Raw genomic sequence first — 5,757 nt, 5'->3', positions numbered from 1 at the left:
TGAAGAAATTCCAATTATTTCAAAGTTCCATCTATTTCAAGTGCTTGCACTTGGAGCCTAACTGAAATTTTCCAATTTATTATTGTTCGGACATTAGCAAACATTATATTCAACTTTTCAAAATTGACATTTGTGTAGTAATCACATGGTATATTCGAGGGCGTATGAAAAATCAACAAATTATCTCTTTGAATTCGTATTAAAGCAGCATCCCCAAACAATTAAGTATTTTCTACCAAACCGTTGCATGTCCTTGCTCATGACAACAACCCAAGGGGGTTAGGAAATTAAGAAATTCATACCATATTATGCAATAAATTGAAAAGATAGGAGGATACAATAAAATCCTTCCTTAATCCTTCAGAGTTTTAAATGGTTATGTAGGGATGTTATTGATTAAAATGGAAGCACTTTCCTTATATAACTACTTTGAACATAAAAGGTTGTCTCGTTGGGATTTTTTTATAATGTCACATTCTCTCAATACCATATTTTGAACCATGAAATTTCATGTCATTAAATTCCTTTCATACTCTGTGTCTCTAAACATCACATTCTACTCTATTGTATGTTAATCTCCCTTTCAAAAACATATGATTATATGTAGAGAGTACAATGGCTCTTCTACCATTGATGGTCTTACACTATTTTTCTTTAATAAGCACAATTTGGCTATCAAAGATCTATATACGATGTATAGTGCCAAACTTGCTAACAATCACGTTCAACATCATATAATTAATATTCGTATTGCAAAGAAATTTGAATCTCCTAGTATAGATTCTATGACACATTCCCTTTTGGGACTAAAACTAGGGAAGTCCAATATTATTTATTTGATAGTTGAACCTCTTTGATGACCCCTCTTAGGAAGGTAGTACCATTATCGAAAACAATTCTATAAAAACAACCCAAAATCCATTTTCTTCTAAAAATTCATCAACTTTCATCATTTTTCAATGACTTGACATATTTGTCATATAAAATAATTAGTTGCCATATGATCCTCACACTTGTAGTCTAGTTATATTGAACAAGAATACAAGTAATAGAGAACTTATCCAAATTTGTAAATAAAAAAGAACCAATAACATACATATAATCCCTTATTATTATACAAGTCATATTATATAAGTTTCTAAATTATCAATTTTTAATCACCATGAAATTATAAATTTAATCTTATACTACAGAGTGGTCGACAAGATTGATCTCTTTCCCAAGGTTGATGGCAAATCTATGGTGTGATGAAGAATGCAAGGTAGCCATGAGATCTCTAAAAGAGAGAAAGTGGAGCAAAGAAAACAAGAAGAAATATGAAAAATGAGTACAATAAAATAAATATATATATATATAAGAAGAAAAGAGTTAATCTCTCTTGGAAAGCACAATCCCAAGGGATTTGGGAAAGAACTACAGCAAAGGAGAAGGCAGACCGAAAACAATATTACAGGTGGCCAATGGTTGGAGTATAAGATGCTCCTCTATGAGTGGGTGCACGAGAAAGATACTCCCCCCACAGTGAACACTTAAGTGGAACTATTCACAGAGAATGATATCAAGCAGAGAATAAATGATTTAGCGAGCAGTGAAGTAGAGGACATAGGCGGGCTTAAAGTTGAATTCCTAAAATGGGGAGTTGAGCTCCTTGCTCCTCATTTAAAAGGTGTTTTCAATGGGATCATCCAGGATGGATTTCCAGGAGAGTGGACTAATAGTGTGGTCACTCCTCTTTTAAGAGTGGAGATATCAATAACCCCTCTAACTATCGCATTATTATGGTCAACCCCCTCATGGGCAAGCTTTTTGGGAGCATGATAGAGTGAAGAATCAACATTTGGGCAGAAAGTAAGGGAAAAAGGGCAAAAGGACAAGCAGGTTTTAGACCTAGACACTCTACCATTGACCATTGTGTCACCCTTACACGTGATAGAGAAAGTTTGGGACAAGCAAGGTGAAACAATGTATTGTTGTTTTGTGGTCATCAAGAAATGCGTTGACATTGTGCCTAGAGGCAAACTATGGAACAGGATGGAAGAGTTGGGTATCCCAGATGAGTATAGAGAAGCAATTCATAGACTTTATGAGAAGCTTAGAGCTAAAATCAAAACAAGTGAAGGAATGTCTGAATGTTTTGTAGCTATATTGGTGTTAAACAAGGATGCCCTTTATCACCCACTTTGTTCGGTTTATATATTGATAAGTTGGAAGCTTGGTTAAGCAGAGTGGATGGAGAAGGGGTTCATCTAGCAAACTATGTGGTAAAGTTGCTTCTATACACAAATTTTATCCTAATCTCAAAAACAACGGATAGATTAAGAGAACAATTAAGACCTTCGAACACTTTTGTCGGGAGGTTGGGATGCAACTGAACATCAACAAGACCAAAATCATGTTTTTCTCTTTAAGTAGAAAAGACAAACCAAACACTTTTCTTTTCAAATGTAATCCTCTGGAGATAGTGAAAGAATACAAATATCTTGGAATTGAATTCCATTAGAAGCTCAGTTGGGAGACTTGTAGGACGAAAAGAATTTAGGGAGGATGGAGAGCCTCATACTTACTTGAAAATAGGTGCAGAAACACTAAACTTTGGGATTGGAAAAACCAAGAAAACCCATTTTGTTTTGTTTGTTACTCTGGTTGTTCTCTACAGTTGTGAAGTATGGGGAAGTAGCATGTCAACTTGCACCTAGAGACAGTTAGAAAGAATACAGAAACATCTAATTACTAGCAATCTCAAAGTTAAAGCCACAGTGTTGTATGAAATCCTTTTGACTGAAGCAGATACTTTTCCATTAGATCGATAACCAGGTTACTAAGCTATTTAAATAAGACTAAAAACATGGATAACCAATGTTGGCACAATATAGCTATGGAAGAAGGATTAGATTGTAGGAAGCAAACTTGGATGAAGCAAAACAAAAAGTGGTTGAGTAAGTGGAATATCAAGCTACATGAATGCCCTAGCACCAACGAATAAATAAATAAAAAATATGATGAAAATATTTAACACTGCCATGTGGACCAATCACAATGGACATAAAAAAGCACACTACATCAAAGAGTGCAATCCAACCTGTGACCATGGTGAGAAAAGATATTTAGGAGCGACTATTAAAGGAAAAGCAAGGGTGCTAATGGTACAGTTGAGGACAAGGTCACATCACCTTAGATGTAAGATTGGCAGGTGGAAGATCCCCAAGGAAGTTTGGGAAGAGAGAACTTGCATTTTCTGCGATAAGGGTGTGGTGGAGACAGAATGGCACTTTGTCATGGAGTGTGCCATATAAGGATTTTTGCATTCAATATGAAAACAATCTAAAGGTTGACAACATGCACCATCTATTTGACAAAGGTAAGAATCAATCTGATTGCTAGTATTCTAGTCAACGCTCATAGCAAAAGATTTGACATCGAAATGAATATGAAAACAAGTTAAAATTGTTATTCTCTAGGTCCCTTAAGCTGCTCAGCCTCATGGATGTCATTAAAATCATTCATTCATTCATTATGATATTTAGGCCTTGCAGCACCTAAATAAGAAAATCTATTTATGTGCCCCAATGGAGTGATAACCTCGTATTGGGGCATGATATTTTCACTCTTATCAAGACGTGAGATAAGTATTAAGTAAGAAGCTAATTAATCTGTATGGGTATGATGGGTACATGTGATAATGGTAATGATGGGTACGATGGGTTGTTCAATTAAAAGCGTTGTTTTGTGAATGATCAGTACGTGATAAGTCAGTGGTGGGGACATTTTTTTCAGAAGATGGGTCAGTTTCTCAGTGTGCATTATCTACATAATTATATGAAATAGGATCAGCAACTTTTCCAACATGTGAATCACAAGTAAGATTGCGCATAGGTTCAAAAATGTTATCCAAGAATAAATGTTCCATTGTTTTCCAAAACATCTAATTTTATAAGATAACTAAAATTTAATTTTCAAATATGTAAATTGTAATTTTAATTTCTAATATTTTTCTTATAAAATCCATGTTTTTTTCGTTGCGAACATTTTTTTAATGAACTACCAAACAATGAAGCATTTTTTAATAAGAATTCATGCTCGTGGAATGACAGTGGTTGGCATAACAAGATGTTATCCCCTCCACCTGATTTGAGTCTTGGCTCTTGCTAAATCATAAATAACTGGGGTATCTTGCTTATTGGCTGTTGGATATACCCTTCGTGTTATAGTGGCAACCGCTAGGCTTAATCATGGACCTCACCCAAATTACTCAAATAAATTACCAATTCACTATAGTATTAAAAAAAATATAAATAAATAAATAAATTCATCTTTAATTGCTGTAATCAAAAGGGAAAAAAGAAATAAAGGGGAAAAAAGAAATGTTCTCGATACTAACCATTCAAGCATACATTTCAATTACTCTCCCAACACATTGAAAATATATATATTAAAGGAATAAATAAACCAACCTTTCTTTCATACATCGAGACTTTTGTCAAAGGTTTCAGCTATGCTGTGCTGTTTTCATTGAAAATATTCCAAAATTCCAAACACCTTAAACACAACTGGTGTCTTTTAAATACATTTGCAAGGCCATTCATACTTAAATCCATACTAGTTCCCCGTCCTGTTTTCATTGAAAAGATGAACTTCCAAACACCTTAAACACAACTGGTACCTTTTAAATACATTTGCAAGGCCATTCATACTCGAATCCATACTAGCTCCCCATCCTCATCATTTCTGCATGTGAATTGTATTCATCACATGCAATGCAGGTACAATACTACTTGTAAATTATACGAACACAATCTGAGTAGACACTGATAAAAATACTTGTACATTATAGTAATATAACTTGAAAGGTTGACAAAGTAATAAAGGTACCGTTTTCACTTTTTTATGTTTTGGGAATTTTTTTTGGTTAGAATTTAACGAATAAATTATTTTTTGAGATAGTGAGTTTTTGTGATTTAAAATGTGTTTTGAATGCATAAAAGAATTCAATGACAAAAAAATCTAAATTTCGTAATTCAAATTTATAATTCCAAAAAAAATCTACCCAATTTCAAGCAAAATTGATTAAAAATATATATATATAAAATCAAAATGTGGAAGATTTAAACTACAGCAATAACAAATGACGATATGAAATATCCATTTTCACTTATTCCATAAAGAAACAAAAGCAAACATAAAAAGCACCGACGATATGAAATATCCATTTTCACTTATTCCAGAAAGAAACAAAAGCAAACGTAAACAGCACCGGTATCATTGTACAATGATTGTACATACACTATTACATATCAGTCATATACAGCATAACATACACTATTACATATGAGTCATATACAGCATATTGCCATCGCATCTCTGAAATTTGGAAAACAGATTTCTCGGCACAAAGACAATACGCAATATATAGGTCCAGGCAACTTACAATCACGATCAACAAAAGGAACAAGGGCCAGAAAACTATATTTCTGCTTAAAATTATGTTCACCCACTTAGATCGCGGCAAGCTGTTATATTTATCCAACCATGCTGTACAAAGGCTCTTAGAGCTCATGCTAGACTCTCAATAGTTTGTTCTACGTTCTATTTCAAGTAAAAGCTCCCTAAAAATGTCTGGACTGTATATAATTGTAAATCTTCAGTTCCTGTATTCAAATGATAGCAACAACTTTCTTTGTATACCAAAGATTATATGCATTCTATAATTCTAAACAATTTGGAACTTAGAGATGCCAAAAGTGAAGTTACAGTCACAAG

Source organism: Pinus tabuliformis, chromosome X (genome assembly GCF_031772625.1).
Source record: "Pinus tabuliformis cultivar Carrire ecotype Pingquan chromosome X, CPIR1, whole genome shotgun sequence".
Classification (NCBI taxonomy): Eukaryota; Viridiplantae; Streptophyta; class Pinopsida; order Pinales; family Pinaceae; genus Pinus; species Pinus tabuliformis.
Note: the sequence above shows the minus strand (reverse complement) of the source record.